This window comes from Nerophis lumbriciformis, linkage group LG14 (assembly GCF_033978685.3).
Source record: "Nerophis lumbriciformis linkage group LG14, RoL_Nlum_v2.1, whole genome shotgun sequence".
Classification (NCBI taxonomy): Eukaryota; Metazoa; Chordata; class Actinopteri; order Syngnathiformes; family Syngnathidae; genus Nerophis; species Nerophis lumbriciformis.
Genome location: NC_084561.2, coordinates 46,171,324 through 46,182,331, shown reverse-complemented (window position 1 = coordinate 46,182,331; position 11,008 = coordinate 46,171,324).

The window sequence follows — 11,008 nt, the reverse complement described above, 5'->3', positions numbered from 1 at the left end:
TAATGTGAATAATAATCATACTGTAATGTGAATAATAATTATACTCTAATGTGAATAATAATCATACTTTAATGTGAATAATAATCATACTGTAATGTGAATAATAATCATACTCTAATGTGAATAATAATCATACTCTATTATGAATAATAATCATACTCTAATGTGAATAATAATCATACTCTATTGTGAATAATAATTATACTCTAATGTGAATAATAATCATACTCTATTATGAATAATAATCATACTCTAATGTGAATAATAATCATACTCTATTGTGAATAATAATCATACTCTAATGTGAATAATAATCATACTCTATTGTGAATAATAATCATACTCTATTGTGAATAACAATCATACTGTAATGTGAATAATAATCATACTCTTATGTGAATAATAATCATACTGTAATGTGAATAATAATCAAACTCTAATGTGAATAATAATCATACTGTAATGTGAATAATAATCATACTCTATTGTGAATAATAATCATACTCTAATATGAATAATAATCATACTGTAATGTGAATAATAATCACACTCTAATGTGAATAATAATTATACTGTAATGTGAATAATAATCATACTCTATTGTGAATAATAATCATACTGTAATGTGAATAATAATCACACTCTAATGTGAATAATAATCATACTCTAATGTGAATAATAATCATACTCTATTGTGAATAATAATCATACTGTAATGTGAATAATAATCAGACTGTAATGTGAATAATAATCATACTTCAATGTGAATAATAATCATACTCTAATGTGAATAATAATCATACTCTAATGTGAATAATGATCATACTCTATTGTGAATAATAATCATACTCTAATGTGAATAATAATCATACTCTATTGTGAATAACAATCATACTGTAATGTGAATAATAATCATACTCTTATGTGAATAATAATCATACTGTAATGTGAATAATAATCATACTGTAATGTGAATAATAATCATACTCTAATGTGAATAATAATCATACTCTATTATGAATAATAATCATACTGTAATGTGAATAATAATCATACTCTATTGTGAATAATAATTATACTGTAATGTGAATAATAATCATACTGTAATGTGAATAATAATCAGACTGTAATGTGAATAATAATCATACTGTAATGTGAATAATAATCAGACTGTAATGTGAATAATAATCATACTTCAATGTGAATAATAATCAGACTGTAATGTGAATAATAATTATACGCCATGAGGTGCTTATTTCCGTTTAGCGCGAATACGTTTGTTGCTTTTTCGGTTGACCAATGACGTCACACTATGCATCTGCGACTCCTTCTATGCAAACAGTTTAGCTCTATAGTAGTCAGCTATATGTTAGAAATATTATAAAGAAATGGTCTGGCATTGCACTCGGAACATGACGCTACTACCGCATGCAGCTTCGAAGCAGAGGGATTTTTTCAAAGGAAGTTCCAGGCAGAGAATAATGGAAACAAACGTTTTGAATGTCTCAGAGTTCATTCAAAAGACTCCGTGGATTTTGAAGGAGTTTTAAAAGACCGCTGATACAATTCTAGATGAAGGTTGCTATCGCTCTGGACTATCTTGCCAGTTGTGTGGAATACAGTGTTCCCTCGCTATGAATGTTTTTTGTTTTTTTTACAGCGTATGAATGCATTGTGTTCTGCATCCTGATTGGCTAAGGGACTTTAGACCATTGTCAAGCAATCTTCCCCACTCCATGTGTCCTGTACAGTGCAGAATGTATACTGTGGTGGGGGATATAATCCTGAACAAGTTTTTAACATGCATGAGACAGACTTATTTTGGAAACCAATGCCCTCTCGCACCTTCATAATGCAGGACGAAGACAAAAGCGGAGGATTTAAGACCCCAAAAAGGTGTGTGACTCTGGTTATGTGTGGAAATGTTGCAGGCTTTATGATAAAAACCCAGGTCAAAATGTCCTAGAGCCCTAAAAAACTGGTTTTAATCTTTGGTTTCATTTTTTTAATACAGTAGTGTACTGTACTTGGTTTTTTTTTTTAAATCCACCAAGGTTTGAACTTTGAGAGTGTTTAAAGGAGAGAAATGTGAGAAAATGTTAATGACTGTCTGAGAAAAGTTTATAAAGTGTGTGCTTAGGAACTTCAAAAAATTAAAAACATACTGTACAGTACTGTAAATGGAAAAGACATAATAAATAAAAAATAAAAAAAACCTGTAAACAAAAAAACCTGCACAGTAAATGAAAAAAAATCATCTTGTAATAAAAAAAAATATGTAATGAACTAAAACACATTTAAAAAACGAAAAAAACTACTGCTGGGGTTTCACTTAAGGCGGGTATTTTTTAGAAGGTAGTCCCAGCGTTAAAGGAGGGAACTGTACACATTGTCCTTTCAACCATTCCTAAATGTCACGTTCAAACACTGATTGTTAAACAGACAAGAAGCAAGGAATCATGCAGAGATCAGAGAGTTCAATTTGGCTCAATGAGCAGAGACGTTTGGGCTGCAATCTAGTTACAGAAACAACCTACGCTCTAAAGTCCAGCCCACGTGCTCCTCTATTTATTTGGGAGGTCCCTGGTTACATCGCTGAGGCCGCCTCTAAAAGGAGTGGCCACACATTTCATGCAAAGCAGCTTCCAGTACGCACGATACGTGACGGAATGTGCTGGGGGCCTTGTGATTTCGCCTTGTCTCTGCTTCGTCTGCGTGCTGTCGTCTTATCTTCGTTGAGGTCCTTGGCTGTGACAAACAAAATATCTGCGGCGAGGCCACCCCTCATATGCGTTGGCTGATAACAGGTTTTGTCCTTGTACAGATAGAAGAGTACAACTTGAGCACAATAGCTAATAACTATAGCAACAGCCTTTAAGTATAAGAGTTGAGTGATAACTTACACATAATTATTCTAACACTAAAAGACTCCAAAAACGAATGCCACGAGATTACATCAAAGAAGTATCCATCTTGGAAAATGCAACAAATGGACGACTGGCACTAAAGATGAAGATGAGATCATTCCTATTGGAGAAGTGGCGATGTCGCCGGTTGAAACCCACCTCAGTCTGAGAGGCCAATTATTCCTCGTCTCAAAGGCTGCAAGAAAGCTCGTCTAATTTCAGAGGAGCCGGCTCTTTCTTTAAAAGCCGCGCATGCTTGAAAACAATTTGCTCCCAATGAGGTCCTCCAGTAATTAGCGTCGGCCTTAGTGTCGAGAGAAAGTTTGTCATTCAGCGCCGCTTAATTCAGCAGCTCAACTCCGAAAGTCTTTTCTGCCACGACGAGACGAGTCCAACTAAAGGAAACTTTGAGGGACCTTGAGTGGCTCATCGCCCTTAAAGTGTCTTCCTCAGACTTAACGGCAGCCAGATAAGCGCTCTATTCATGCGAGTGTTGCCAGGCGTTACCACAAACACACACTTGCTTGAACACATCTGGCACACCGGGGGAACGTGACTCGCTGCTCACCTCTCGGACTCGGGCCAAATGTACGATTCCGTCTCAGTTGGCATGATGTCTCTAGGATGAAATCAAAGAGACGTCATCCAGAGCAGAGTTTGTGTGATATCGTTTGTCAAGTCAACTCAAAACCACTGAGAATCCATACAAATATTCATAACATTGATGACGGTAAACTCCCACTACTTATTTCCTACGCTTTGAACCCTGCGGCTTTTGAAACGATGTGGCTAATTGATGGATTTTTCTTCCATCCATCCATCTTCTTCCGCTTATTCGAGGTCGGGTCGCGGGGCAGCAGCCGAAGAAGGGAAGCCCAGACTTCCCTCTCCCCGGCCACTTGGTCCAGCTCCTCCCAGGGGATCCTAAGGTGTTCCCAGACCAGCCGGGAGACATAGTCTTCCCAACGTGTCCTGGGTCTTCCGGTCAGACGTGCCCTAAACACCTCCCTAGGGAGGCGTTCGGGTGGCATCCTGACCAGATGCCCGAACCACCTCATCTGGCTCCTCTCCATGTGGAGGAGTAGCGGCTTTACTTTGAGTTCCTCCCGGATGACAGAGCTTCTCACCCTATCTCTAAGGGAGAGACCCGCCACCTGGTAGAGGAAACTCATTTGGGCCGCTTGTACCCGTGATCTTGTCCTTTCGGTCATAACCCAAAGCTCATGACCATAGGTGAGGATGGGAACGTAGATCGACCGGTAAATTGAGAGCTTTGCCTTCCGGCTCGGCTCCTTCTTCACCACAACGGATCGATACAGCGTCCGCTAGAGATGCGCGGATAGGCAATTATTTCATCCGCAACCGCATCAGAAAGTCGTCAACCATCCGCAATCCACCCGGTCTAACATTTGATCAGAACTGCATCCGCCCGCCATCCGCCCGCACCCGCCCGTTGTTATATATCTAATATAGACGATGCAAGGCATTAGTGAGGTTATAAAGCTTTTGCCTGTTAAAGAAAGGAGACTGATCCAACGCAGCACAGACATTCGCGTGCCACGCTGTCACGGCCCAGACGCACACCAGTGCGCAATCATATGGGAGCCGCGCTGAGCGCACCTCCAAGCGCATCTCGCTGCCGGCGACGGCCGGGTATATGGGCCCGACGCTCCAGCGCCATCCATTTTCAGGGCTAGTTGATTCGACAGGTGGGTTGTTACACACTCCTTAGCGGGTTCCAACTTCCATGGCCACCGTCCTAGCTGCTGTCTATATCAACCAGGGTGAGCCCCACCCCTTTCGTGAGCGCACTGCGCGCGGAGTGACCCCTGTTACGCGCCCCCGGCAACAGGGGTGGCGGGCAGGTAAGCTGCGCGAAACGAACATGAAACGAGCATGAAACGAGCATGAAACGAGCATGAAACGAACATGAAACGAGCATGAAACGAACATGAAACGAGCATGAAACGAACATGAAACGAACATGAAACGAGCATGAAACGAGCATAAAACGAGCATAAAATGAGCATGAAACGAGCATTAAACAAGCATAAAACGAGCATTAAATGAGCATGAAACGAACATGAAACGAGCATGAAACGAACATGAAACGAGCATGAAACGAACATGAAACGAGCATGAAACGAGCATGAAACTAACATGAAACGAACATGAAACGAGCATGAAACGAGCATGAAACGAGCATAAAACGAGCATAAAATGAGCATGAAACGAGCATTAAACGAGCATAAAACGAGCATAAAATGAGCATGAAACGAGCATAAAACGAGCATGAAACGAGCATGAAACGAGCATGAAACGAGCATGAAACGAACATGAAACGAACATGAAACGAGCATGAAACGAGCATAAAACGAGCATAAAATGAGCATGAAACGAGCATTAAACAAGCATAAAACGAGCATTAAATGAGCATGAAACGAGCATAAAACGAGCATGAAACGAGCATGAAACGAGCATGAAACGAGCATGAAACGAGCATGAAACGAACATGAAACGAACATGAAACGAGCATGAAACGAACATGAAACGAGCATGAAACGAACATGAAACGAGCATGAAACGAACATGAAACGAGCATGAAACGAACATGAAACGAGCATGAAACGAACATGAAACGAGCATGAAACGAACATGAAACGAGCATGAAACGAACATGAAACGAGCATGAAACGAGCATGAAACGAGCATACAACGAGCATGAAACAAACATGAAACGAACATGAAACGAGCATGAAACGAACATGAAACGAACATGAAACAAGCATGAAACGAGCATAAAACGAGCATAAAATGAGCATGAAACGAACATGAAACGAGCATAAAACGAGCATGAAACGAGCATGAAACGAGCATGAAACGAACATGAAACGAGCATGAAACGAACATGAAACGAGCATGAAACGAACATGAAACGAGCATGAAACGAACATGAAACGAGCATGAAACGAGCATCAAACGAGCATAAAATGAGCATGAAACGAGCATAAAACGAGCATAAAACGAGCATGAAACGAGCATAAAACGAGCATGAAACGAGCATGAAACGAACATGAAACAAGCATGAAACGAACATGAAACGAGCATGAAACGAACATGAAACGAGCATGAAACGAACATGAAACGAGCATGAAACGAACATGAAACGAGCATGAAACGAACATGAAACGAGCATGAAATGAACATGAAACGAGCATGAAACGAACATGAAACGAGCATGAAATGAACATGAAACGAGCATGAAACGAACATGAAACGAGCATAAAACGAGCATAAAACGAGCATGAAACGAGCATGAAACGAGCATGAAACGAACATGAAACGAACATGAAACGAGCATGAAACGAGCATAAAACGAGCATAAAATGAGCATGAATCGAGCATAAAACGAGCATAAAACTAGCATGAAACGAGCATGAAACGAGCATGAAACGAGCATGAAACGAACATGAAACAAGCATGAAACGAAGATGAAACGAGCATGAAACGAGCATAAAACGAGCATGAAACGAGCATGAAACGAGCATGAAACGAGCATGAAACGAACATGAAACAAGCATGAAACGAACATGAAACGAGCATGAAACGAGCATGAAATGAGCATGAAACGAGCATAAAACGAGCATGAAACGAGCATGAAACGAGCATGAAACGAGCATAAAACGAGCATGAAACGAGCATGAAACGAGCATAAAACGAGCATGAAACGAGCATAAAACGAGCATGAAACGAGCAACGTGGCCAGGCCGACTAACTGGCAAAGACAGGCTTAAATAATAGTCTCTTAATTAGAGCAAGTGTGTGTCCCGAACACATGAGGCAGGTGAAACTAATAAGTTGCCATGGTAACTAAACAAAAAAGGGAGTGCAAACAGGAACTAAAAGAGTCCAAAACAAACAGAAAATAACAAAAACATAATCCAGACCACAGATCATGACACATATGCTGAAGGTTTGAAGTGTACATTCATGCAAATGTCTTACATTTAAACTGGAGTGTAATTGTTTTTGACCTAGTGCACTAGGTCAAAAACAGTGTTCAAAAACAAGAAAAAAAAAATTACAAAAATTAGGGGTATTTTATTTGAACTAAGCAAAATGATCTGCCAATAGAACAAGAACATTTGGCTTGTCAAGACTTTCCAAAACAAGTCAAATGAGCTAACCTCAATGAAGCCAAAAATAGCTTCAAATAAGTATATTCTCTCTAATAACAAGTGCACTTTTCTTGGTAGAAAAATAAAAAACGAGACCTTTTTTCTCAATATGTTGAAAAATATTCTTAAAAGAAGTAAATGCTAGTGGCATTAACTTGACATCATGATATGCGCTCGCTCGCCATCATGATCTAGAACATACAGTTGAGTAAAATAAAATGATGCAAATTAATCCTGAAGCTTTCCTGTTTCCAAGAACGTATCTCCTGAGTTTGTAAACAATCAATAATCAATAATCATGTGTGGAATAGACATTCACCTGGAACATGTCGATATCATCATTTTGGTATCGAGACGATACTGCTCTTGGTATCGATACCAACAATATTTCAATGGATCCGCCCTATGTCGAGTCAATGTATTTTCTTGCTATCGGTATCGCCAGCGAGCGTAAAGTTGCCGGGTAACAGTTGCCGTAGAAACGAGCCTGGACTGAAACAATGAGCGAGGAAGAGGGGCTTGTGGTGATGAGGTCATGGCGTGAAGATGAGCTGCGCTTTTTGTTTTGTCTTTGGGTGGCCTTTGACCTCGCCGTGTCAAAGTCCAGAAGCAGATCGCCGCCGGGGATCCGTGGAAAGTTCCATCGGAGGTTGGGGGCGAGTTTGAGGCGTGGACAGTTGCCGTGGCAACAGAGGAAGCGGCATACAACGGCACTTTAGTCCACCGGATATCAGCCGTAGCCCCGCTGAAATACACTATATTGGAGCGGTATAGCTCGGTTGGTAGAGCGGCCGTGCCAGCAACTTGAGGGTTCCAGGTTCGATTCCCGCTTCCGCCATCCGAGTCACTGCCGTTGTGTCCTTGGGCAAGACACTTTACCCACCTGCTCCCAGTGACACCCACACTGCTTTAAATGTAACTTAGACATTGGCTTTCACTATGTAAAGCGCTTTGAGTCACTAGAGAAAAGTGCTATATAAATATAATTCACTTCACTTCAATTCACATATTGCCAAAAGTATTTGGCCACCTGCCTTGACTCACATATGACCTTGAAGTGCCATCCCATTGCTAACCCAAAGTGTTCAATATGACCTTTTGCAGCTATTACAGCTTCAACTCTTCTGGGAAGGCTGTCCACAAGGTTGCCGAGTGTCTTTATAGCAATTTTTCGACAATTCTTCCAAAATGTCTTTCTGTCTTGCCTCTGGTGAGGGCGGTCACATTTTTTTTCCCGCTCCCTTCTTCTCCCAACTTGCTCTCTTTGTTTTTGTCTTGTCTGAACTATTTTTAAAGCCTCTTTCTTTGCGCTGTCCTCAAATCTAAACATCAGACATGGAAATGATCAGCTGGACTCTCCACGCAATTGACAACATCTTTTCGGCAAGGAAAAGAGGTTCGGGGGAGCCTGATAGAACCATTGCTGCGGGGTACATGAAAGATTCCTGGGATAAATGGAGAATCATGTGCCTCTCAGTCAGGCCCGGCCCTAACCAATCTGGCGCCCTAGGCAAGATTTTAGGTGGCGCCCCCCCACATCGGCAGTGAAGTGTATATACTCACAAGAAACCGAATAGCTTTGTCTTTGACCTTTTTTTTACTTAAAGAAAGCAAATTAACAATCAGAATAGTTAACAAGATAAAAAAAAATATGAATAAATAAATGAATGCAAAAAATAAAAAATGAATATATGAAATACAATATTTTTTACATACATATTGCTTAATTAACATTAATGATGTGCACTTTAACAACTAGGCTTACAACTATACCTAATATATAAAGGGGTGGAAAAGTGACTATTACCTGCAGGGCAAACATTAGCTAACCAGAAGGCAATAACAATGTAAACAAAAAACAGCTGCTTAAAAGATCTAATACAAATGTCCCTGAGGAATGTAAGGTGGGAGTACTGTAATTATCTAACGTTACATTATTATTTTCCATAACAATTTAGCCCCCACCACAATATTAACCTGACGTTAAAACAGAACTAGCTATTTATTGATTAGCAATTGCCGAATCATGTAACATTAGCTTAATGCTAAAAAGCCAGGTTACTATCACATTCTGTAACAGACAAATAATTTCATGTAGGCTAACGTTACCTACCTGCTACCTCTTGTCTTTTTCTCGTTTCTCCTCTTCTTTTCTCTTTTTTCTTCCCTGGGCACCTGACAGTTTTGGCCGTTTTGACATCTTGTGTTGATTTTTTGATGTGGTGACGTCCAAAAAGAGTCATGATACGGGAAGGGAGGGGGCGCACCGTGCGGGGGGGCGTAATGTTGTAACAAATAATATTTCTATTATATAGGCTTTACTTTGCATTTTAATTAACGAGGGATTATTTTTTGTATTTAGAAATAATAGTACCAACTTTTTTTTTTTTTTCTCCAACATTTGTGGCACTGGCGTGGCGCCCCCTGATGGACGGCGCCCTTAGCATTTGCCTATACGGCCTATGCCACGGGTCTTGCTCTCAGTCCTTTCCATCGAGGACGTGGAAGACAATCTACCTATTTGGAACCGTGATCGCGGGGCACCTGCTGATTGGGCTGGGCATTGCTCTGGTGTATCGTCAAATTCGTAAGACGATGGCAGCCACTCAAGGAGCCCAAAGGCTGTTCGTCGCAATGGAAAAGGTTTGGGCAGGGCTGTGGGAACACAGACTGTGGCAATTTCTAAACTGAATCGCAAGATGGATCACATCATGGAAAATTGAATTGAATATGAAAGAAGCCAGCATGGACAAATAGAACAGACAAGTCATTGTTTTGTCTGCTCGCGGAAAACAAACATCCTAATCGATGATTTGACTCCCTTGACGCTGTGGAAACAGGACCAGGCTGTTCTGAAAACACCCCCAAGGACACCTCAATGATGGACGCTTTTGACCTCCCTCCCTTCTCAATGACACCTGGAGTGGAACTTTTGCAGATCGGCCTCAGTCTATAAAAAACATTACATCATCACACCCAAGACAATTGGGCACACACGCAGAGCCCAGTCTAGATTGTATTTTTTACTCATCTTCTTCCCCAGCGTTTTACCTTTTTCCCATCTTTTACGGGGCGCCCATCAGCGTTCCTGTTCTGTAACCCTGTACACTGTTTGTTTGTCTCATCTTCAACGGCTTTGTGCTGAAAACAAAGTTTTTGTTGTACTTGTGCAATGACAATAAAGTCCTACCTGATCTGAAAAGTGCATTGGTGAGGTCACACACTGATGTTGGTGGAGAAGGCCTGGCTCTCAGTCTCCGTTCTAATTCATACCAAAGGTGTTCTATCGGGTATATATACAGGTAAAAGCCAGTAAATTAGAATATTTTGAAAAACTTGATTTATTTCAGTAATTGCATTCAAAAGGTGTAACTTGTACATTATATTTATTCATTGCACACAGACTGATGCATTCAAATGTTTATTTCATTTAATTTTGATGATTTGAAGTGGCAACAAATGAAAATCCAAAATTCTGTGTGTCACAAAATTAGAATATTGTGTAAGGGTTGAATTTTGAAGACACCTGGTGCCACAAACTAATCATCTGATTAACTCAAAACACCTGCAAAGGGCTTTAAATGGTCTCTCAGTCCAGTTCTGAAGCCTACACAAACATGGGGAAGACTTCAGATTTGACAGCTGTCCAAAAGGCAACCATCGACACATTGCACAAGGAGGGAAAGACACAAAAGGTTATTGCTGAAGAGGCTGGCTGTTCTCAGAGCTCTGTGTCCAAACACATTAATGGAGAGGCAAAGGGAAGGAAAAACTGTGGTCAGAAAAAGTGTACAAGCGATAGGGATCACCGCGCCCTGGTCAAGATTGTGAAAAAAAACCCATTCAAAAATGTGGGGGAGATTCAGAAGGAGTGGACAGCTGCTGGAGTCAGTGCTTCAAGATCCACCACCAAGAGACGCTTGA